Consider the following 27,076-nt stretch of genomic DNA (forward strand, 5'->3'; position numbering starts at 1 on the left):
GAAAATGGCAGAACATATGGTGTTATGCAGAGTCAAATAGAGGTTGGAAGGAATAATAATAAGTATAAAAATACTGACAATGCATTGACGTTTTTTATACAAATGCCAGCAGTATTAGGAATAAAGGAATTAGTGGCATTGATGGCCTCAGTCGGTCTGAAGATTATTGGGATCAGTGAAACATGGTTGATGGAAGATGATATAGTGACAGAAGCAGAAGGGTACAGCAAATTTTGGCAGGACAGGAAAGACAAATGTGGTGGTAAAGTACTGCTTAATAAGTGATGAGTTGTGTCCTCTCTGAGCAGATGATTTGGATGGAAATGACAGTAATGGTTTTTTAGATTATACGGTGTGAGTGGGAGTGGCAGGACAGGAATATTTAGTGGGATGTTTGATTGGCTGGTTGGTTTTTGATTTATTGGCACAAGGACAGCAAAGATCATACTGCACCATAGCAAAAGTTACAGCAGTATATAGATATTAACAGTCAGAAATAAATTAATAAATAATATTTATGTACAAAAATTAAGTTAAATAATGCAATATTTACATATAAATAAAATTTATAATCAAATGTTCAAAAAATTTATTATGCAATTTGTTTGAGTCTGATAGTACATGGCTCAGTTACATAGGTAAAAATTTCATTCCTCTCTCATGTGAAGTGCCAGCACTCCACCAGAATATGACTAACGGTAAAATGCACACTACATTTTTCACACATAGATGGTCATCAGCCCTCAGTAAATAAGAATGTGTAAGATGACTGTGATCTATGCAAAGCCTAGCAAGAATAACTTTCTCTCATCTGTTTCTATGTTGACCAGACTGCCAGTGCTTGATTTCAGGCTTAATATCACATAATTTGTTTGTCAGTGCTTCCTACCATGGTGACTTCCAATGGGCAATTAGCTTTGATCTTATAAACTGGCTGTAGTCTGTATACAATACTATCAAACAATAAATTTGAACTACTATGAGCTAATCTAGCAGCTGCATCTGTAGTCAAATCAGGGGCGAATGCTGGTCTTGAAATTTGCGCTTGCTTTTGTTATCATTCAGAGAGTGAGAGGTGGGACTGAAGTCTGATTATCGGAATAATGAATTACTGACCATTTAAAACTATATACAGGTAACCCTCATATAACGTGGTACTTATACAATGCGGTTTCGATATAACGCGGTCTACAAATTGTAGTAACCCTTGTTGAATGTGCTACTTATACAACGCAGTTTACAAACTGTAGTAACTCTTTATCTTTTCATATATTTTTCAATGTGTGACTTAAAAATCAAATTTTATTATTATTATTATTATTTAGGCCTCCAAGGAGCCAAAAGACTCATCGCAGGAGGTCCCTCCTAATCACACCACTCCTTAAACTCACTGACCGTTCTCGCTCTAACCAATCTATCAGGCAATGCATTCCACGGTTCAACAATCCTCCATGCAAAGAAACCACTCCTCACCCTCTTGCTCACAGTTTCCTTTCGTAACTTCTAGGGATGGCCTCTTTTCATCACTCCTTCCTGCTGTTCAACCAAGCGAAAGAACTCCCCAGTGTCAACCCTGTAACCACCTCTCAACAGTTTAAAAGTCTCAATCATATCACCTCTCCTTCTTCTATCCACCAAACTCTGCAGTTCACATTCCCTCAGCTGATCATCATAACTAACATGTCTTTGTTATCTGCCTCTATACCCTTTCCACAGTTAATTTATCCCCTTCAAATCCTGGGGACCAAATCTGAGAATAATAGTCTAAGTTTGGTCTGATCAGGATCTTATACAACGGAATAATAACTCTTTTATCTCTGCAGGTACGCTTCCTTCTCATTATTGCAGCAATCCTTTGTGTTACCTTCACCACCTTTGCAATATGTCCCTTGAATTTCAGGTTTCTATCAATCATCAACCCCAGATCTCTTGTCTCCCCTACTTCCTCCAGTATATATCTCCTCCAATAGAGTATGCAGCATCCCATCAATGTGTCCCAAACCTCAAGACCTTACATTTTGCTGCATTAAACCGACACCCCCATTCATTTGCTCATCTGTCTAGCTTATTCAAATCCTCTTGCATGACTACCACATCTGCACTATTACTAATAACCCTTCCCAGCTTCACATCATCTGCAAACAACTGAATATCCCCATGCAATCCACTGACAATGCCATTGATATAAAGGTTAAAAAATATAGGTCACAGTACTGAGCCCTGTGGGACCCCACTTGTAACTCTCTGTCTCCTTGAAACTGCCCCACCATACACAACTCTCTGATACCTATTGGACAGCCAATCCTGAATCAAGTTGACCAACCTGACATCCAAACCCATGTGCTGCAACTTAAATATCAGCTAATCATGTGGCATCCTGTCAAATGCTTTCGCTAAATCCAAGAAAATGGCAATATATGCCATTTTCTTGGATTTAGCAAAGTTACAAATGCATCTACTGCTTTTGTAACTTTATTATAAAAGGCTAGCATATTACTAAAACAAGAGCACCCCCTCACAAATCCATGTTGACTCTCACAGATAACATTACCGTCATCTGCCCAATGCTGTATACGGTCCCTCACTAATTTCTCCAAAAAAATTAATGAGGGACCTCACTAATTTCCCTCACCTTTTATCTTCATTAAATTTGCATCCGCCCGTATCGCATGCAGTTATTAACATAGTATATAAGTAGCGAATTTATATTAGGGGAAATATCCTTTAGCACACATGTACGTCAATTGTTTACCGTATAAAGTGTTTATTGTTGAAAGTTGTCTTCGTTTTCTGCCAGGAAAGCGCATTAAAAATCATAAGTGTTAATCTCAAGCTGACACTTTATTTTTTGGTGAGTTACATAGAATATGTAATGCTTTTTTTATGTAAAAAATTTTTTTTATAGTAATGGCCATTTAGAGCACTTTTGCGATATGGTTGAAAATGAAATTAGGGAATTAACTGATGGAGAAATAGATTTAAATGAGGAGGAGCTGGTAGAGTTAATAGATGACATCAAACCAAATGGCGGGAAAAGTTCTGCCGAAGATTCTGATTGTGATGAGGAGGAACTGGTACAGTTAATAGATGACGTTGAACCAAATGGCAGGGAAAGTTCTGCCGAAGATTCTGATTATGATGAATCCATTAAAGAATTTAATTTAAAGAAATTAGCAGAAGGATTGAACTTGGCAAGAAAGTTATTTTATGGATAATGATCTCCCAATGGAGCGCTCCGGAAAATTCATGAGACAATTGGATATTTTTTTAGCTCCGTATTATGAACCTAATAAAAAATTGCAGCATAGTGGTAAGCAAGACTTTATTACTGACTTCTTGATAACTAAACCAACCGAAGTATGCAATGAGAATTATACAAATGATGTCCAAGACTCGTAAATAAAGAACATCTACGAAATGTTAGTTTTGAAGCGAGTGATGACGATTAAACTATACACTTTATTTTATTTTGCTTAAAACATTTATGTATTATGTGCAATGAAGTTTACGTACAATTTATAATTTTTTATAATTTTATACTATGTATTTGTTTCATAGTTTATTTGTTTTCTTGACTTACATGAATTACCTGAATTAAATAAAAATATTTTTTGTTGGATATGTCATTGTTTATATAATCTTAAAAAAAAAATACGATTTTGGAACCTAACCCTACTTTTTCTATGTGATCTGAGTCTCGCATAACGCGATTTATATAATGCGGCATTTTTGTGGAACCTAACATCTACATTATACGAGGGTTACTTGTATTTAGAAATTTATGTATATTTAATTATACAAATAAAACATTTCTTTTACAAATGATATTCTATCTTTTTCAATTTAGCCACTTGAATACAAATTTACTCTACGGTTCTTCTTTATGAACTGGTCAATAACATCGTCATAAAAAGTTGGTTGTAACTTAATTTTCCTAAGCAACATGCACACTTGTAAAGGCTGGTTGAAGCTCATTGGCTAGAGCTACTTTTACTGCATATGGCCTTGTGTTTAAGACGACGTGAAGGGAGCGGAAATGATTATGTGCAAGCATGAAATCACAGTGCCGCAGCGAGGACCTGCAAGCTCCTACAACCGAGCAAGCCAAGGTAGCTTTGACTAGATGAGCAAGCATCGGCCTTCCTTGTACAATGCAAAGCTCAATTATTGCCGCACTGGATGTGGATTACACACACAGGAGAGTAGATTGTCTGTAAATAACTCAATGAGTCTGTATAATCTGTATAATTACACATTTACGATAGCGGTTTTCTTTTATTTGCACTTGTGCATATATATTCTACAACTCTGCTGGGGTGGTGGATGGCATTGGTGTAGATGTGATGATGAGGTAGTTGCAGTTCAATGTAGTTGGTGGACTGAGTGGTGTAGACAGAGAGTTGCAGAATAGTGTCCCTGGAGGTGTCACGTAATAATAATAAGAATAATTACTGCAATCATGCGGGAAGTGGTTGGAGATAGTAATATCAGGAAACACAGCAGCACACACCCAACAAAGATCTCTGATCTTAAACTATCAGTATCAGTGGTGGCTCGTGGATTGAAATCGTGGGGGTGCTGCAACTTTCGAATGTACACACTGTAAGTACAGTGTACGTTCGAAATATGTAAGTACAGTGTATGTGTTTGGATAAAATATCAAAATTATGGTAAAAATTTAAAAAAAAATTAAACATGAAAAAATATTGTTTATTATTGATAAAATTATACAGTTTAGTATAATTCAAAATAACTTAATAAATAAAATCCATTCCTTTAATTGTAATTAAAGGAATGGATTTAAATTGTAATGTCCAAATATTTAAAGAGACAGAGTCACTATGAACACTCTACTACTGATGCAAACTATATAAACAACAGTGGAACTGCGCGACAGACAGTGCCGCATTAAAGTAATAGCTCGCATCTCACTATGACGTGCATATGCTTGCGCACATAGCAATATGACACTGTGGTAAATACAGTGCTGCTAGTGTCCTTTGCCCTCCTAAGTGCTATAAGATGGATTTTTACTATTTTTTATACAAAATAAGAGAATTGTATAGGATTGTTGATGATAAAATTAAATATTACAAACAAATATAAGTAAATTAATTCTAAATTAATATATTTAGATATCGAGAAAAATTGGGGGTGCTGCAGTTCCGCCATGCCTATGCACGAGCTGCCCCTGATCAGTATAGATGGGCAAGAAATCAGAGTGGGCTGCCTGCTCTGTGTGCATTAAACAATTGCAGGTATACAGATGATGGAGTATGAGACTTCTATAGTTGACAAAGTGAGAGATTGCAGGATGGAGTGTAAACCTGCCATGGAGAGATGCTGTTATGTTTGGTGCAGGCAATGTTGTCAACATTCATGCCAACAGTTTGCATAGTCTCTTTAACATGCATACCAAAAGGACATATGGCAGTCTGATGTGATATTGAGCTTCCTAACACAGAGGAAAGTGGTGTTGTCTTTTAATTATGGTATTCATTTGCTTCAACATAAAAACAACATAAAGAATCCAATTATGAGCATTATTGTGTCTTGCAGAACCTTAGACTTGGTCTCAAGTCTAAGGTTCTGCAGAGCACAATATTCAATATTCACAAGGTTCAATCCAGCTTTTGAACATCTAAGTGCACAATAAAGATGAAGTAACAAAGATTGATTTGAGCCCCATTCAGTAGAGGATAGAGTGAATGAGATTCAATGTTCTCTTGCACTTTACTCTTAGTTGACAAATGTGTCCAAGGAATGTAAGTTTTCTATCAAAGATAAGTCCCGAGAACTTGGCTTCTGTTGCTACTGGAATAACAGTTTGAGTCATTATTAATGCTGGATCTGGGTGAAGACTGCGTTTTCAACAGAAGTTTAAACAGACAGTTTTTTCTGCTAAAAACCTGAATTACTAAGAGCCCATCGAGAGAAAAAAACGACCAACTGCTTGGTGAAGATGTTTTGCGATTATCTTCATGTTAAGAGAGTGACAGTAAATTGTAAAGTCATCAACATATAGAGCATTGCTTACAGTGGGAGGAAGCTGTTCAGTGACTGAGTTAACTTTCATAGCAAAAAGTGTCACACTTAAAACAGAGCCTTAAGGAACACCTTGTTCTTGATAATATCTTCAAGACAGTGCACTTCCCACTCTTACTTGGAAAGCTTGCCTGGACAGAAAGATTTTTATAAATACAGGAAGATGCCCTCTGAGACCTACGTTATAGAGGTCTTTTAATATCTCATAATATCATGAGCTTTTTCCATGTCAAATAACACTGAAACCAGATGTTCTTGCTTCTGGAATGCATCTTATATACAAGTTTCTCAACAGATGAAATAATCCAAATATCAAACAATCTCCATGAAAGCCATATTGTGTACTGGAAAGAAGATTGTTACTTTCTAAATACCAGAAAAGTCTGCATTAACCATTTTCTCTAATATCTTACTAAGTCTTCTGGTCAGAGCAATAGGTTGATAATTCTATGCTTGTGTTGGATCCTTTCCTGGTATAGTAATGACAACTGACTTAGTCCAAGAATCCAGGAACTCTTCCTCTGCAAGTATTCTGTTCTATATTAAGAGAAGGAGATCCATAGAAGTTGATGGTGTTTTATCATTTCATAACGGATATCATCAGGACCTACTGCACTAAGGTGAGATAGTAAAAGAGCTTTTTTTAAGTTCTTCTTTAATAAATGTCTGATTGTATGGCTTCAACCCATTAGTAAAAAAATTTAGGCTCAGTTTCTCTTGTTGCTATTTCAGTATTAAAATTTCAGGATATGAAGCTGTTGCTGAGATTCTAGCAAAATTTTCTCCCAAAGTGTTTGCAGTAGCTTTGGGATCAGCAGCAACAACACATTCTACAGTCATAGGTAGACAATGGCATGTTCTGTATCTACCTTTCATTTTCCCAATTTTATCGTGTACAATATTTACATCTGTTGTTTGATTAATTGATGAGGTAAATTGGATCCAAGATTGTTTTTGACTCTGATGTCTTGCATAACATTCTTTGGCCCAAGCACACTTATAAGCTAATAAGTATGATGTGGCAGAGTATATATATGAAATATATCCCATGCTCTGTGTTGATCTTTTTGTTGGCTGCCTGGTATTCTGGAATCCACCAAGGATTTGGATAGAGTGGAAATCATGTGATTTTGGAATTGAGGCTAGTGCGGCATGGACAATGCAATCTGTTACATACTTTACTGCTTTATTGATAAGGTGTTTGACTGACTGTATCAGCATTAATTTTGCAAGATGGGAAAAAAAGTATTCCAGTCAGCCTGGTCCATTTTCTATATGAGCATTCATGTAGAAGAACATGGTTCTTATTATTATTCAGGCCTCCATGGAGTCAAAAGACTCATCGTGGGAAGACATTGTGCAAACTATAGGAAAACTATCACTTCTGTAGATGTTATCTTTGACATCCTGCATGAGCAGTGGAAAAATGAGAGTGATTGTAAGATCTATTGCAGAATATGAGCAGGTAGGCATATGAAAGAAAGTATTCAGTCTATTAGTCAAAAGAGAGAGAGGTTGTTATCGGCAAGGTTTTGTTCTATGATACAACCTTATCCATTTCTGTTGGCACTATCCCACGGAATGATGTGCCCATTAAAGTCACCCATAAGTAGGGGCTCAGGCAGTTGCAAGATAAGGTTATCAAGATCAGTTTCATTTAACTCAGCACTCAGTGGTAAATAAACTAAACATAATGTAATAAGAAATCCCATGGAAAGGCAAATTGCTACTGCTTCCACAGCAACATTAAGTTGGAGATGATGGAAAGATGTATGACTACCCACTAGAATAGCTATTCCTTTATGAGCAGGACCACCTCCAGTTCTGTCCTTACATACAACAGTGAAATTCCTTAAGGTAGGGTCATAAAGAAAGGTCTGTGTTTCTGAGCAAAATTTTGATATCATCTCTCTCTCTCTCTCTCTCCCCTGCTTGTTAATGTGTTCTTCAACCACCAGGTAATCTGATATGCTGTTCTGATTACCTTCACAATAAGTCTTCTAAATTTCAATTCCCTGTCCACAATCACAGCCAAGTCCCTGGCCTCATCAGTTTCTTGCAGTTCAGTTCCATCAATACAGTATGCAGCTTCTGATCTGTTTCCAAAGTGCATCACCTTACACTCAGTCACATTAAACTGGCAGCCATTGCCTATGCTGCTAATCTGTTTAAGTCTTCCTGCAGGATGTGTGCATCACCTTCATTTACCAACTGAGTTTGGGAAGTATGGACAGCCAGTGTCAATCTCTTCCTCTGGTAAAATATTCAATATATCTGATATGTCAGGGTCAATTGGCAAGTTTAGTTTACTTTCAGTGGATCCCAAAGTATCTATTTTTTTTCTGTGAGGGTGTTTGATGGTTAATCTTTAAGTGATATCCTTGCCATGATTTTTTCGACAAGTGGATTCTCTTTGAATGGAACCATTTTTGGAGTTCTTTTTGGAGTAAGACTATAGGTGATGCTACTGATGCACTCATGATCAAGTTCAGGTATGGTGAAATTATCCAATGGCAGAATAGAGATCTGTGTTTGAGATGCTGTTGACATTTTCTTAGTTGCCACCTTCTCAGCATAAGAGGATCTTATAACAGGTGTAGTGGTGGTTAACTTCCTTCTTGCATCTTGATATGATATTATTAATTATTATTATTAACATTTGACCTCCATGGAGTCAGAGACTCATCGTGGGAGGTACTCACTATTTCATACAATGCTCATCGAACCACGTCTTAAACTAATTCAATGTGTTCACATCCACAACATACTCAGGCAATGCATTCCACTCACCAACCACCCTCCCCCCATGCAAAGAACCTGCTTCTCACACTCTCCTTATACAGTTTCTAGCAATGGCATCTTGTTCTACTCCCCTCTCCCATTCTATGAAAAATCTCTTCCATGTCTACCTGATAACAACCCCTGACCAGCTTATATGTCTCAATCATATCCACCCCCCTATTCCTCCTATTCACAAGGCTCTGTAACTTACATTCTCTCAATCTGTCCTCATACTTCACATTCCAAAGACCACTGACTATCTTTGTGAATCGTCTCTATACCCTTTCCAACATATCCTCGTCACCATGAAAACCCGGCAACCAAATAATAATCCATATGAGGCCTGATCAAGACCTTATATAATGGAATCATACTTTTTATATATATATATATATATTTTTTTTTTTGTATTTCTTTTTCATCTTTTCACTTCTGACATGCATGGGAATAAGCTAGATGTGATCTCCCTAACTGCTGACACATTTAAGCAAAATTTGTTATCATGCTCTTTATTACCACCATATTGGAACAGGTGGTAGAGCCATGACAGGAGTTTGGGTATGCCCATATTTCTGACATCTAAAGCATCTTAGTGAATTAGGAATGTATAGTCTAACAGGACAGTTGAGATACTGTGCTTTTATAGATGTTGGAGGTTCGGGTTAAATATGTTAACCTAAGAATTAAATATGAATGCCTTTTCAAAGAAAGTTGTGAATCCCTTTTACATCGACCTAACTTGAATCAGAACGATCATCTCTCTCCTCTAAAAGTTTTGGGGATTCTCATTTTATGTAAACATCAAAAATAATTTTATTATTATTTATAGATATTCATTTCTAGCATGTGACAACCATTTTTAATTGGTGCACCAATTGTTGTATGTGCATTATATTCCTGTTCTTTGATTTGCTAATTGTTTCAAAACACTGATGATGTACTGTTATTTTCAGTATGATATAGCTTTAATGAAAGTACAGCTATTATAAAATTAATAAAATAATAAAATGACACATTATAAAATAAAACAAACAGTGACAATACAGTGGTAAAAAACATTCAACAGGCATGCAATCAAGAATACATATCCAATCTTGAAGTAGAAAACGCCATCAAAAGCCTGAAACATGGAAAGGCAGTATATGATATTATTATTATCCTAAGATCCCATGGAGTCAAAGACTCATCTAGGAGGTCCTTTTGTCATACACACAGCTCATCATACTGCACCTTAAACACACTCAAATTCTCTGCAGACACCACCCTCTCAGGTAAGGCATTTCAATCATTCACAACTCTGCATGCAAAAAATCTGCTTCTCACTATCCCCTACTCACCTCCTCCTTATACAGCTTCCAGGGATGATCTCTGGTTCCTCCCTGATCACCAACTGTTTTCTGTAAAACCTCTTCAACAGTGATCCTATAACAACTCCTTACTAACTTGTAGGTCTCTATCATATCACCCCTCTTTTTTCCTATCCACTAGACTCTGTAAATTGTATCTTCTCAGGCTTTCCTCATATTCAACATTCCAGAGATCAGAAACTACGTTAGTCAGTCACCTCTGGACCCTTTCCCATTTATAGTTGTGGCACAGGTACCTTTAAAGATTAGAAAAAACTCTTAGCTTACCACAGGTGGCTTGAATCAAGAGTACCAGCGGCATACTCAGTCCAGTATAAAGCATGCAATCAATGCAAAACAATCATCAATGAATCCAAATCTGACTTTATAAGTGCCAATAACAGAAATTCACCTCTGTTCAAATGGAAGCTGTGCCTTCTGATCCCTTGCAAAGTCCATCACGTGCAACCTCTATTCATCTGTGCTTCCACCTCTCTCTCTCTTATCCAGATGGCACCACTGTTATTACAGAATCTAAAGATAAAGCTGACCTTCCTAGCATCACTCTTCTCCTGCAGTGATGACTAATGCTAACTGCCTCCTACTACACTAGATCCATAGTGCAATATATTTTGTGGTTTTTTCAAAAAAAGACATCAGAAGAATATCAAATAACTTGGACACTATAAACTCTTCTGGTCATGTTCATGCCATCTCTCAAGTTGCATTCCAACATTGTGCTACACAGATAATAGCTGTCCTATAATGTTATACAGTCTTTTATATTCAACTGGCACACATCCCAAAGGTATGAAAGCTAGCATATATCCAACTATTTCCAAAAAAAGGGAGATAATAGTCTGCTGTCAAACTACTGGCATATTGCCATCACCTCAATCCTTTCCAAAATAATGAAGAAATTTATCAACTTCACTACTTAGGGATCAATCAGTTAATCAACAACCACTGGCATGGATTTCGCCAATCTAGATCCACACATGACCTCTTCGCCTACATCACCCACCACTGGACACATGCATGGAAAAGTTTGGAGAAACATGTGATGTCCTCTTATTTCCTGAGCATGTGATCCGATTGGATAGCAACATGCTTTCTCTATGGCTGTTTGCTTCACGTCACAGTGGATGGCTCCTCTTCAAACTTAATTACCAATGCAAGAGTGTCTTGGGGCTCTGCATACCATTCATCTTATTCATTCGACAAATTATGCAGTGAACAGAAACACCATGCTTCAAGATCATTTGCAACCAGTACCTTAAATAGTGATATCTATATCATCCCTCAATGGAGTGAGAATAGCCTGGTAACTTTCAATTCCACCAAAACAGCCTTGCTATTTCTCTCACAAAAGAGATCTCAGCTCGCCTCTTCTTACTTTCAGTAATACATAAATCATCACATTGGATCAGCTCTCTCTTTTTCCTTGGACTGATATTTATCTTCGGCCTCTCCTAGCATAAACACATCACATTAGCTCTTTCCTTGACCTTTAAAAATCCAGGCTTTCTGTTCTTAGATACTACTTTCCATCCATTCAACTACTCCCACATCCATATCTACTTTCCATTCATTCAAATTCCACATCCACTCACATTTAGAATACTGTTCACATATCTGGGTTAGTGCACCTAAAAATCACAGTATTGTCCAGAAAAGAACAATTCAGCTCATAGATGATCCCTTCCTCCTTTCCCCAATGATTCACTTCAAACTCTTTCTCACTGAGAAAATTAAATACTAAACCCAACACAGTCAAGAATTCAATTACTGGACCTAGTTTTCTATCTACAATTTATTTACTTCCAAGTTGTTCTGTTAAGTTTTGACTTTTTTACTTCAGATCCACTTCAATTTCCTTCAGTAACAGTATTTCATGTGCTAATGAGTAAGAAGCCATTTGATATGAGGTGGAATCTTACAAGATCAAATACATAATGGGATGCTGTGACAGACCTAGTGGATTGGTTGCTAGTGATGAAGAAATGGATCACCAAATAAATGTGCTAGGTGAGAAAAGATTAATCATAATGGGAGACTTTAATCATCCAAACATTGATTGGGTAGCAGTAAAATCTCACGAGAATGAAACGGAATTTACTGAGTTGTTGCAAGACAACTTCCTCAAGCAGCATGTAAGAGAAGGAACTTGAGGCCAAACAGTGTTAGATTTGATTATAGTATTCGAGGGTGTTTCAGCTAAAGAAGTCAGTATTCTGCCTCTAGTTGGTGACAGTGATCATGTGGTACTCACTTGGGAAGTGGCTAAATTTATGAACGTTCCATTCAGAAAAGGTTACAAAGCAGAAAATTATGACCAACTGAGGAGTATAGCGAGTTCAGTGAAGTGGTATCGATTACTGGATGGGAAGAATATCGACAGCGCATGGAAAGCATTTAAAAATGCTTAAATGATACAATATCAAAATGTCTCCTGAAAGTTCAAAGAATAAAAACCGTGGGACTCAAATGGATGTGTAATCTTATTAAGCAAGATATTTGTAAGAAAAGGATGATGTGGAAGGAATACTGTGTGCATAAGAGTGATGTCCATTATGAAAGTTATAAGCAGCAGGCCAGAAGAGTCACAAATTTTGTACAGAAAGCTGTCTGAGTATAAAAAGAAAACTGGCTCTGCAAGCTAAAGACAACCCACAAGAATTCTATTGAGATGTTGCAAGTAAAAGAAAGAATGAATATGAAAGAATAACTCTGCTGAATGCAGATGGTCTAAGGGTGACAGATACAGAAGAGGTTGTTCAACTAATGAGTACCCATTTTGTTAAAAGTTATCAACTGTGAATGCAACATCACTGCTACTTCTTCACCAGATGAAGAAACTCAGGTGTATAAAGAGGAACTATTAGAGCTGTAGCACAAACTGAAAAAGAATTCAGCACGTGTGCTAAAAGAGTGTTCAGCTAAACTGGCTATTCCTTTGACCAGGCTGTATAATTTGAGTCTCAAAACAGGGGTAGATTCTGCAGGAGTGGAAGAATGTATGGTAATCCCATTGCACAAGGGTGGTGCAAAGACCAATGTATCCAACTATCACCAGTCAACATCTCAGGAGTGGTGGTGAAGATTTTGACAAAATTAGTTAGGGCTTGCACTCAGAAATGGGTTGACTGAATCCCTGCTTTGCAATGAACAGCATCGGTTTACTAAGAGAAGGTCATATTTTAGCAACTTGCTCACATTCTATAATAAAGTTAGCACTGAACTAGACAAAGGGAAAGAATATACCATGATACTTTTGGATTTTGTTAAGGCTTTTGACCGAATACAGCATGGAAGACTGTTACATACATTGGAGAATATGGGTTTGGATTATAAAATATTAGCATGGATAAGAGGATGGCTGACTGACAGATATCAAAAAGTGGTATATGGGAGATGTGAGTCTGCAAGGTTTAAGGTTACCAGTGGTGTACCACAAGGATCAGTGCTTGGTTCAATGTTATTAAATCTGTACATTAATGACATTGGGAAGGATTTGACAGGTGACATACAGCTATTTGCTGATGATACAAAGATAGGTGGGGTAATCAGGAATACTGCTGATATGCAGTACTTGCAGAATGATTTGAGTAGGCTGGAATTGCAGGCATGGGAAAATAGCTTTCAGTTCAAAGTCAGTAGTCATTTACTTTGGCATAATTAGATATCCAATATTGTATTATATTGGTGGGATTATGCTAGAAATAACTGATGAAGTTAGGGATCTTGGAGTTTAGTAGATAGGAAGTTAAAGTTCAGAGGCCATGTAGCAAAGATTACAAATACAACTCAAAAGATAATTGCAATGCTGAAACAAACTTTCACATATAAAGATAAGGATGTCATTTTGCCTCTTCACAAGGCCTTGATAAGGCTTCATTTGGACTATTGTGTGCAGGTCTAGTTTCTGTTGCGATTCTGATACATTGGAGAGAGAGAGAGAGAGAGAGAGAGAGAGAGAGAGAGAGAGAGAGAGTGCAAAGAAGTGTGTTAAAAATGATATCTGAATTGTGGAATACTGATTATGAAGAGAGATTGAGAATTTGTAGACTGCAGACACTAGCAAACAGGGGATGATTATGGAGGGTGGGAAAACGACAGGAGGGCATCCTTGGAAGCTGAGACTGCTAAGAAGGGGATGAGGGCTAGAATTTTCTCTCATACTCGTAGAGTGGTGCGTTATTGGAGTGATATCTTATGTTGTATGTGCAAGCAGTGTGAATGAATTCAAGAAAAAGTATGATAGCCAAAGTGTGTAGTATGTGGCCACCCTTGATGAGACCCTGACTCCCTGGAGGTCTCTCTCTTAATAATAATAATATATAATTTATCTTTCTTTCTTAATCCTCTTCTTCTGCCTTTTACTGTGTTGAGTTTTTTATTCTTACAACCGCAACCGTCTCAAGGATACATTGGTTGGCCCTATGGCTCCCTATATAATTTATTTACTTCCAAATTGTTCTGTTGTTAAGTTCTGAATTTGGTCAACCTCTTCATTCTTTTTTCTATCTACTTTACTTCAGATCCACTTGAATTTCCTTTGGATTAAGAATATCAGAATATTTACAATATCTAAAAAGACAACTACATCACTAGGGAATTGTTGCTACAGATAGATGTTAATGATTGCATTCTCTCTTTTCCTGAATGTATGTATGTGCGGATGCAGTTATATATATAACTATGTGTGTGTGTGTGTGTGTGTAGAAAGTTTTTTTACCAAGAAAATTTGTACTTAGTTTTAATCCTTTTCCCAACTAAGCAAAACAAAGTTTTGCGCGTGAAATATATTCATGTCTGAGCTACTTGTATATAGAGGCTAATGACTTCATATCACTTGCCTTAGTATGTATCTCATAACGCCTCTGATGAGACTTGGCTCCCACTGATGAGACCTCAATAAAGATCAAAACCGGTCTGGGTAATGGCCACTTCCATTATGCACTGCATTATACATGTCCGATAGGGGTGTGCTTAGCATTATGGATAGGGCCCGCTCTAGTAATTTTGTCGCCCCATGCAATAGTATATTTTGCTGCCCTCATTGTTACTAATATCTACATTACTAGGATCACAATTAGAAGTACTTGTCATGAGCTCAGAATTTTTGGTTTTGGTCCTTTTGCTTATTTTCTTTTGTATTAGATTAGCTGTTTCAGTTTTTAGATATTTATGCAAAGCCCTGCCTTGTTTCTGAATATCGAGTTCTTTTTCTGATTTTTGTTTGTGATAGTCTGTGCCTGATAGTTTTTTCTTTTATCAGATATATTGGAATGTTAAAATTATTTTAAAAGTCAAATCCTGATAACTGTATTGAAAAAGTATTATTAACAATCACTGCACAACTATTTTATGTATTTTGATTCTATTTCTTTAATTGGTGTATGCTTAACCAATTATCTCATAATGATCGTTCGGTCTCATTGATTAAATGAGATTTAAGCTCAGGCCAAGGTCAACTCACAGCCAACAATGGAATCAGAAATAAATGCAAGATAGAAACTGTTCTGCTATTGTTACGGCATCTCATATTAACACTGGCAGTGCAATATTAAACTCAACATAATACTATATTATTTTAAATGATTATGATTTTTAAAAAATATACAGTACAATGAAGTTTTATTATGTAAAAATTTAACTAATGACATCCTGAAGTCTGGTTTCAACAGAGAAGGAATAAATGACTTTTTTTTTTATGATTTATTTTTCATATAGTTTATGCCAATTTTGCTGCCCCAAAAAACTTGTCGGTAGAGCTGGCCCTAATTATGGGATACATACTAAGGCAAGTGATATGAAATCATGAGCCTCTATATACAAGTAGCTCAGATGTGAATATATTTCACATGTAGAACTTTGTTTTGCTTACTTGGGAAAAGGATTAAAACCAAGTATAAAATTTCTTGGTATCTTTAACGTGTAATAAACTCAAGGTAAAAAGCTTTTTACATCTTTCTCTCATCCAGAGATTTTTATTAATGAGGTCAAGCATCTTTTGTCTACTTGTATATGAGATATATATGACTTCTGCATTACTTCTACCTTGGTATCTCTCCTGGATCTGGCTCCCACTGATGAGACCTCAATAAAGGTCGAAACTGGTCTGGGTAGTGGCCCCTCCCATTATGCATTGCATTATACACGTCAGATAGGAGGTGCGTTTTGCATTATGGGATACATACTAAGGCAAGTGATATGAAGTCATGAGCCTCTATATACAAGTAGTTGAGATGTGAATATATTTCATACACAAAACTTCGTTCTGCTTACTTGGAAAAAGAATTAAAACCAAGTATAAAATTTCTTGACATCTTTAGCATATATATATATATATATATAATGAGCAGCTTCATTAGCATCTATCTATAGCAACAATTCCTTAGTCCTGTAATTGTCTTTCTTAGATCTGGCAACTCATCTCACCCATTCATTGCCCTACAAGCAAGAAATCCTTGGTAACCATAAGTTTTACACAATTTTCAAGGGTGACCCTTTGTTCTAACTTTGTCTCTCACTTCTTGCCATGTAGTGGGAAAAAAAAGTCTTCCATGTCACGTCTATCAAACTCCTTTAATAACATACATTTCTGTCATGTTCCAAATTTTTTGCCTGTCAATTTGTTTTTGTAACCCACAGACATTCAGTCTATCCTCATAGGGAGCATTCCAGTATCAAGTCACAATCTTAGCCTTTGGATTCTCTTTCCACCATATTCCACCAAGAGACAAGACTTATGTGCAAGTAATCCAGATGTAGCCTTATTAAAGCTTTAAGAGGAATAATAACCTTCCTGTTACTGCCAACATACAAGTAATCTGATGACCTGCTTTTGGCCATCTTTGCAATATGCTCTCTAAACTTCAACTCCCTGTCCACAATCACCCTGAAATGTCTGGCCTCGTCAATTCTTGCAGTTCAGTTTTATCGATGTACCACAATGCTTGCAATCTCATGCCAAAGTACTCAACTTACACGTTAAACTAAAAGCTGTTATCCAATGACCATACTGCCAGTCTATTGAAGTCATCCTGCAGTTCTCTACATGATCTTAACTGGCTATCACTCTTCCTAGAATGGCATCATAAGAATCATCATTACCACTTGTCTTCTTATGGAATCAACTCTCCCTCTGCTACACCACTCTTTTACATCTGTGCATTAGCCACCCTCTTTTATCCAAATCACTAGGTTCAATATCTATTCCCATTTACTCCAATTTATACAATAGTCCAACAGTATTAATGAGTCTTTGACTCCATGAGGTCTTGGGGTAATAATAATAATTTCCTTTATCGAACTCAATCATCACTTTTTTTTTTATAAAAAGCAAGCAAATTACTATGGTAAGACCTACTCTTCACAAAACAATGTTGTCTTCTATGCGTATCATATTACTGTTCACCTGGTCCTGAATTCTGTCTTTTATAACTTCTCCAATCCTTTAAAACACCAGTCCTGAGATACTGACTGCCCTATAATTTGCTGCTTATGTATTTGAACCTCCTTTATGCAATGGATTAGAACTAAGGCTGAAATTAAACAGCTTAGTTCCAGGAGGTACCAATTCCCTTGCACATTCTTATAATACAAGAGCTGATATGCCATCTAATCCCACAGATGTGCCAGCATTAAGATTCTGTAATACTGTAAGCACTTCCAATTCATCTACCTCTATTCTCACATCACACTGTAATATCTCCAGCTGGATGGTACATCATTACAAAACAATCCCTCAGTAATTAACCACAACTATTTTGTCTGCTCCTGTTGTTATCCATCAAAAGTTGGTCTCTTCCTTTCTTACATTTACTCACTGAACCGCGAAAGATGGCTTTTTTTTTGGCCTGACAACCAACCCACTCTCATGATATTGTTATTATTATTATTATTATTATTATGTGACACCTCCAGGGAGTACAAGGACTCATCGTGGGAGGGCACACTACTCTATTTCGCTAAATACATCTCATCCTCCCCACTGCTACTACTTAATTCTCCAATTACGACACAACTACCATCAACAATAACAGTATTTTTTGTCTGTAAATTGCATATGTTCTGAAATGTAAGAGCCTCTGTAGCTCAGTCAGTATAGACAAAGCCTTTTGGTCAGAAAGAACTGGATTCGATTCCCGTCTGTGACGTGAGGAACCTTTATCTGGTCTCTTTCAACTAAAGGTGAGTTAGCCAGTCTCATGGTAGGGTGGTGGGGGGGGGGGGTTACCAGGAAACGCAGGTTTTTTTTTGTCCCCAAGAAAAGGCAAACAGGTCCCCGTGAACACACACACATACATGGATTACAGTCATGAACACGTCCCAGCCATATGCCGGTCCCGAGCCCGGATAAAATCGGGGGTTGGGGAAAGCAATGGTGAACTACCCTGTAAAAATCTGACCAGGAATACTTTGTGGGCAATACCTACTATTACTATTACTATTATTATGGGCAACTCCAGGGAGTCATTGGACTCATCGAGGGAGGCCCCAAATCATATTCATCACAACTATTTGACATTCATACAGTATCTATCATACCTCGCCTTAAACTCATTCACTGTCACCGCATCCACCACAGACTCAGGGAGCGCATTCCACTCATTCACTACTCTAAAAGTAAAGAACCCAGATCTAACACCTTTACTAACCACACTTTTGCCCAGTTTCCATGGATGTCCCCTAGTCCTCCCACAACCAGCCCTGTTCTCAAAAATATCTTCTGAATTAATTTTATAGAAACCCTTCAGTAATTTGAATGTCTCAATCATATCTCCCCTCCTCCGCCTATCAACCAATTTTTGCAACCCACAAATCCTCAACCTGTTCTCATACGGTTCATTCCACAGACCTGCTATCATCTTGGTCACTCGCCTCTGGATCCTCTCCACCTCCTCCCCATCAAGAAGAAACCTAGGTGACCAAATCTGAGCACAGTAGTCTAGATGGGGTCTTATCAAGGCTCGATACAGAGGAACAATAACCTGCTTGTCTCTGCTTGTCATCGTATTCTTCAGCAACCAAGTGATTTGATGAGCTGTTTTGGTCACTTTTGCAATGTGTCCCCTAAATTTCAATTCCTTATCTACCAACACTCCTAAATCTCATGCCTCATCAATTTCCTGGAGCACGGTTCCACCAATGCAGTAAACTGCCGCCAATCTTTTCACCTCAAAATGCATAGCCTTACATTTTGCCACATTAAATTGACATCCATTCTCCTTAGTCCAGACCTCCAATCTATCCAAATCATCCTGCAAAATTTTGACGTCATCTGCATTCACTATTGCCCTACCCAACTTCGCATCATCCGCAAACAAATGAACTGTTCCTCTCAGATCATTTCCTATATCATTTATGAACAAATTAAACAGCAGTGGTCCAAGAACAGATCCCTGTGGCACACCACTAGTCACAGGCTGTCTTGTGGACTCTACTCCCGAGTAAACCACTCTCTGATATCTCTCCGTCAACCACCCTCCTATCCATCTCACCAACCCTATGTCCATTCCCATATGCTGCAATTTACTGATTAGAATTCCATGTGGAATCCTGTCAAAGGCCTTGGCAAGGTCCAGTAGAATCACCGTAAACCCATTACCCTTATCCAGTTCAGCCGTCACTGTGTTATAATACGTGAGCAAGTTACTGAGGCATGACCTACCCTTCACGAAACCATGCTGTCCCCGATACAGTATCCCATTTTCTTCTATCCAATCTTGTATTTTCCTCTTGACTATTTTCTCTAAGACCTTGACAATGATTCCTGATATGCTAATTGGTCGGTAATTTACTACAGCAGTCTTGGAACCACCTTTATACAGTGGAACTATTTTCCCCTCTTTCCACCCGCTCGGTACTAACCCAGACCCGAGACTCAAATTAAACAAAATGGTCAAGGGTACTGACAATTCTTTAGCTGCTTCTCGTACAACACGAGCTGGTATACCATCCAATCCCACAGATGTATTGACATTGAGGTTATGCAATAGACTACTCACCTCCACTTCATTAACCACTAAGTCACATACAGTTGGAAACGACTGAAATGGAAAATCAGAATCTGAAATGTATATGTTTTCACTTTTCCTACCACACTAGTTCTCCCTCTTGTCTGTTCCTTGTACTGCTCACGAGTTTGATGATTTCCTTTCTCTTAATACAACTTCCCCACAACTTATTTTCTGCACCTCTTACTGATGCTATTTATCCATTTGACTCGCACATAATTTATCAACCTGACTTTCAACTTTGTCGAAACACCACTTCATTAATCAGTTGTGAATATTGGAAATTATATGAAAAAAATTATGGAAGTCATTTGAAAAGGTTAATCATGAATAGTTTAAATTTTTTGAAGAATAAAGGACTAAAATTATACAAGAAACTTAAGTTTCTAAATGTAACATTAACACCATTACTTCAGAAAAAAAAAACAAAAAACATGAAAAATACTAAATTTATGTATTTGTTCAACTTTCCTTATGGATTTAATATCATTTTTATTGCTCTTAAGGATAATATACTAACTTACACACTGGGAATTATAAACTCCTGCCACTTTTACTATAAAAGTATTCTTCAATCTAAAAAATTAAAAAAAAACAACCAGACTCTCAATTAAGGAAATAATATCAAAAAGGAGGTTATCAAAGCTTCCTTTAGATTTACATGATTGTGATCATCTTTTTGCAGTTGTAATGGGCATTATGATTGACTGATACTGATTTTCCCATTCAGTCATTTCTGACCATAGATGACTTTGTAGGCATTGCCCACAAAGTATTCCTGGTGAGATTTTTACAGGTAGTTCACCATTGCTTTCTGCACCCCCCCCCCCCCTATTTTATCTGGGCTCAGGACCGGCATATGGCTGGGACATTACTATGACTGTAATCCATGTGCATTCACGAGGCCTGCTTGACTGTTCTGGGGAGAGGGAATGAAAAACCCGAGTTACCAGATGAAAAAACTCACCTTTAGTCGAAAGAGAGACCAGATAAAGGTTCCTCGCTCGCTGATGGGAATCGAACCCAGGTCTTTCCGACCAAAGGGATTCGTCTATACTGACTGCTACAGAGGCTTGGTGGGCATTATGGACAACTCCGAAAGTGGTGTTAGCCGAGTGAGAGTTTTTATCTTGAGCAATTGAGCACATGCTGCATTTTTAGATTGGACTGCTTTGACACATTTGTTTGAAATCAAGGCTTGGATAAGGATTGCAGATTTTAATGTTGATGAGGAATAAAGGCACTCATACTGGTAAGAATAATTCAGTTATAGATCAGAGCAGGTACTTGGACTGGGGGAGCTGAAGGAATAATCAGACCAATAATCATTCACAATAATTAGTGAATGAAACATTAGAAGTAAAAAAAAAAATAAGAGTATAGAAAATGAATTTTGTAAACTAGGTTGTGTAATAATGCCGTGAATAAAGTATTAATTTCCCAGTGTTGTGAATGATTTCAGCTTTTTTTTTACATTTCAGCAATGAATTGATGGTCCTTATGAAAGTAGCAGTGACATATTCATTCACTGTTTTGCAGACTGATTGCATGAGTCATGTTCACATGTTTTTAGTTATACTCAAATCATTCTTCATTAGAATGTAACAGGAGTGTAATTATAAACAGTACTATTATTACCTGATAATCCATGGTGTCCACAGACTCATCGTGGGAGGGCATTTAACTCCACTACATAACTCACTGTCTTCGCTACTTAATCCACTAAATCATTAAATATACATAACACCATCTACCACCCACCATGACCAATAGTATTTTTGTCTGTAAGTTGTGCATGTTCTCTTGGCTGATTTTTGTGTGCAGGATGAAAAATCCAAGTTTCAGGAAAGAAAACCACTGCTATCCCCATATGAGATCAGATAATTCACCTTCAATTGCAAAAGGTTCATATAAAGATTCCTCTTGTCACTACAAGAATCAAACTCAGGTCTGTTATTCATCCAAAATACATTATGGAGGTGCTATTTATCCATTATTTATTCTTTATTATTTACCAATAAAATATATAAAATAAAGTATTTATTATTTATCAATAAAATGTTAAAACATATGTGTGTGTGTGTGTGTGTGTGTTAGAGGAAGTAAGAACATAACATCATGGGTTGGCCACTACAGAGTACTGAAAGATGGAGACGAAGAATAGACTTGCAAATGATATGCACTACAAACAACTTAACAATGGAAGAAGAATAGCATATTTGTTTCAAGTTTCAATTTCATTCCCCTTCACGCAATGAATGAATGAATTTATTATTCATTGTCTTTAATTCTTCCACTATACAAACTATCATCAACGCCATCCCACCACTAACAACAGTATTTTTTGTGTATAAATAACGTGTGTTCTTTATTATTATTATTATTATTCGTGACACCTCCAAGAGTCCGAAGACTCATCGCAGGAGGATACCTACTGTACAACTCTCCATCTCCACTGCTACACAGAACCTCTACTACCAATTTCCTATATCAACGCCATCTACTACCGCAACCACCACAGCTAGTATTTTTTGTCTCTAAATTGCAAGTGTTCTGAAGGGCCGATTTGTCTGTATGCGGGATGAAAAACCCGAGTTTCCGGGAGAAAAACCTTGCTACCTCCGTATGAGAATGGCTAACTCACCTTCAATTGAAAAAGTCCATATAAAGATTCCTCCCGTCATGACGAGAATCGAACTTGGCCTTTTCTAATCGAAGAGCGCAACGTACCGTTGTTCTTCCAATTGCGCTACGGAGGCGCTTTGATGGGGCGTGGGATGAAAACCAGATTTTCCAGGAGAAAACTGAGATCGGCCAACTCACCTTGAATTAAAGAACTCCATATAAAGATTCCTATTGTCATAACGAGAATCGAACTGCCTTTTCTAATCGAAGGGAGTAGTTCTAATTGTGCTTTGATGGGGAGGGATGAAAAACCAGATTTTCCGGGAGAAAACTGAGATCGGCGAATTCGCCTTGAACTGAAGAAGCCCATATAAAGATTCCTCTTGTCATGACAAGAATCGAACTCATGCCTTGTTTTAATCGAAGGGCGCAATGTACCATCGTTCTTCTAGCTGAGCAAAGGTAATTTTTGACTATCTCTCTTTCAACCTATAATAAATTACAGTATTCATATACACAAACATCATGTATTTTATTGCTTTTCTATCATACATAAAACTGCGAATGATTTCATTATAAGAGTTAATCATCCTAAAAGTACATTGACCACGTGATACGAGATCGCCTAAGCAAAAACGTAAGGAAATCACCTGTATACTCAATTTTACGACCGTGCATGATGAAAGTTGCATAACATTGTATAGAGTTGACACTAATGGCCGGTTTAAACGTCGGCAACTAATACTGCATATGTATAGTGTGCTCTCTTGTACAATAATCAAGCCAAGTTGTTATATAAAGTATATATTTTTTAATGAAATTACATTTACTAGTTACGCACATAATTTCGGATTTGGCCTGATGAAGCCTTCTTCGCATATTATGCCACTAAGTCGATGCTTGGTCAGAAGTTTTGACAGAAGATGAGCTCCGTACTTACCTTCACTGTGTGTCGATTATTATCTTAAAGAACATACCAGAACAGTCTCTTTGGTAGATCAGGAAAACATTTTTGAATAATCCGCTGCTGGAGAAATTGTGACGCCGCTCTCATCACGTTGAACTATGACGTCACTGGACCTGAAAAGGAAATGTGCACAAATCCAATACCGCATTCTAAATTTATATTTTATTATTTAATACATTATAACCCTTGGAGAATTTGATATGTTGCACATATGGGCAGTGAATGGCACTGATGTAGATTATTGGTAGTAGAGGTTCGGTGTAGTGGTGGAGAAGGAGAGAATTGTACAATGGGTGTCCTCCCACGATGAGTCTTCGGACACCTTGGAGGTGTCACGAATAATAATAATAATGTATGAAGATACATTGAACTGATTTTGATTAAATATGGTATTTGGAAATTTTACTGAAATTTATTAACCCATTTCAGTAATGCTATAAATTCGGTCAACTTTTAGTAATTTATACAAGATCAAAATAAATAAAATAATATGATATAATATTATATCGAACAGGCTTTTAGCTACTCTGCAAGATGCGATCGTATTGCTATTAGGTGAACTGATGACCAGATGAAGTTCAAGTTTTCTATAATAAATGAGCATGTACATCGATAAGTCAAAAGACCGTGTATTTTCTGTAAATGATGCCATCAGCACCTTCGTGCACTTACTAACTGATCCCTGAAAGAATATAAAAATGAGTGCGTCTTTGATGGGATTTCAACTCAGATTCTTTGAATGACTGATATATGTCCGATATCAATTTTTGATATTTGAATCTGAGAAGGAAGAGATATAACAAAATGAAAACAAAAAGTTGAAAATTATCATAATTCATAATACTGTTTTTTCAGTTGTAAAGAAATTGATTCATATCAATGATAGTAGACGAATGTATATATCGCCACGTGCCAAAAATGCAATTACCACTGTTACTTGTAACATGAAGTAAGCTGAATTAAACACTGTTTGGCCACTGAACATGTTCCTGTTTAATTGACCCTATGCCCACCTGAGGGTTCTATAGCTTTTCTTCCTTTCATGGCTAAGATTGCCATAAAAAAGGATGGTGGTTTTCAGTTAAAAATATGCAGCTGTATTGGAGATAGAAAGAGAGAGAGAACTTTTAAGGGTATGAAAAACCTTTTTCGAAGGTTACTGATGTCCTTAACCACCCCATTTTTCTTACTCTCCTTTTTATGACAACCTCAGCCATAAAAGACAGAGAAGCTATAGCAGTCGTAGGTGGCCCAGGGTTAATTAACCAGGAACCTGACCACTTCAACCAGTGTTGCTGTCCAATGCCTTTTTTTTTAATGTAGATCACACATATGAAAATATGCGCAATCTTACTGTACATTTCAGTATCTATTCTTGAGTGTGCTATAATTTTAAAGTTAAGTTTAAGGTTTTAATGTTAGTATACTACAAGAGAGATAGTTGTGTGGCAATTTCTGTTGCGCTAAGCTGATACCAGAAAAGGTCATAAATTCAATTCTATTAACCAACTGCAAGAACTTTTTCTGTACCTTTTTTTTATAAATGTTCCAAGTTAGCCATCTCTGGTAAATAGGATTTATTCTCTTCATTCTTTTTCCCCTCTGGGAAGTCGGATTTTCGGCCCCTAACCAGGCATACCGGCCAAGAGAACACAAAAATGAGTCTCACTCATAAATTTACCAAAATATACATTTAGGCAATGACTAATCGCCTTATTCTAAAATTATAGCTACGAAGCCAAGGATACGTGGCAAGGTCTCGAGCCTTAAGAGCCTGTAAGTACTTCGAATTATTATTATTGTTGTTGTTAATTATTAATAATTATTACAAGCTGCTTCTGCTGTAATTCCAAACCACTGCTACTTATATGAAATTCTCCGTTTCTGACATAACGATAGAAATGTTCAACAAATATTTCCATTTGTCATGGATTTGATGCTGAAGGTAAGGAGAGATGTACTCTGCAGTGAACCGCAGAACATTATGCTGATTATGAACATGCTCAGATTCATAGGTATGATGATGATGATCATCATCATCATTGTTTGGTGGATTCCGGAGACAGCTGTTTTGACCTTGGAAACCTTTTCGGATACCTCTTCTTGCTTGCCATCTATTCTAGTTGTCATAGCAACATATCAACACTTTCTATTTGTCGGTTTCTGTAGGGCACTGTTTCTCAACGTGGGACGTACGCCCCACAGGGGAGAAATTTGAATATTGGGGGGGGGGGATTTGAAAATGTACATGTACATATTTATACATCTTTGTATTATTACACTTTTTCAGAACTTGGCTGGGGGGCGGCATCAAAATTTTTGAGAAGTTGAGGTGGGGCATCAGCGGCGCGCCGGCCATATGTGCAATATGTGCGACGCACACAGGCGCCAGGATAGTAAAGGCGCCAAAGAGGAGGAAATACTTAAAAAAACATTTTTTAAAGTGATTTTTTTATTGAAGGGGGGGCGCCAACTAAAGTTTTGCACACAGGCGCTGGACACTACTAGCGTGCTGCTGGGTATAGGGGCGCCAACTAAAGTTTTGCACACAGGCGCCGGACACTACTGGCGCGCCCCTGTGTGGCATCAAGATCTTCGAGAGATTGAGGTGGAGCATGATCCAAAAAACGTTGAGAAACACCGTAGGGTGAAATAAGCTGTATTTTTCATTACAATTAGAATCATCCGAAACTGTCACCAATGGCTCAAATTTGTCTTCTAGAAACAATAATTCGATTAATCACCCATGCATGTGGTTATGTATATGATGTGAACAATATTGCTGTTGACATCTGTTCTAGCGATATTAAACTCCTTTCGTAGAATAAATGATGTTTTTTCTCCTCCCAAATGTCAAGTTTTGATCCGATTTTCGCTGAAATATACATGCTTATTTAACTCAGTATAAAACTACTTTATACTGGTATATTATTTGCATACTTATAAAGTTTCTTCATAGGTGGTAAACGTCAAAACTTACTCCTCACAAAACAGCAAACGTAATTCTGATAATGCCTGACTGACCTGTATAGTGGAGCAGTAAACCGAATTTTATTGTTGAAATTTTGGGTACAGTACTACAAAACATGGATTTTGAAGTATTCTGAAACGAGTTCCATGTAAGTTGCCAGTTTGTAAGATTATAATTTATAATTTATAAATGAACAAAAGCTAAGCTTTATTGTTTAAGGAGCTACACTTTTTTTTATTATTAACAACGAGTATATAGACATGACATTAATGGATTATTTATTAATCAGAATTTAAATATGAAAGAATAATAAATC

Source organism: Typopeltis vanoorti, chromosome 11, assembly GCF_054136105.1.
Source record: "Typopeltis vanoorti isolate ZY-2024b chromosome 11, IOZ_Tvanoo_1.0, whole genome shotgun sequence".
Taxonomy (NCBI): domain Eukaryota; kingdom Metazoa; phylum Arthropoda; class Arachnida; order Uropygi; family Thelyphonidae; genus Typopeltis; species Typopeltis vanoorti.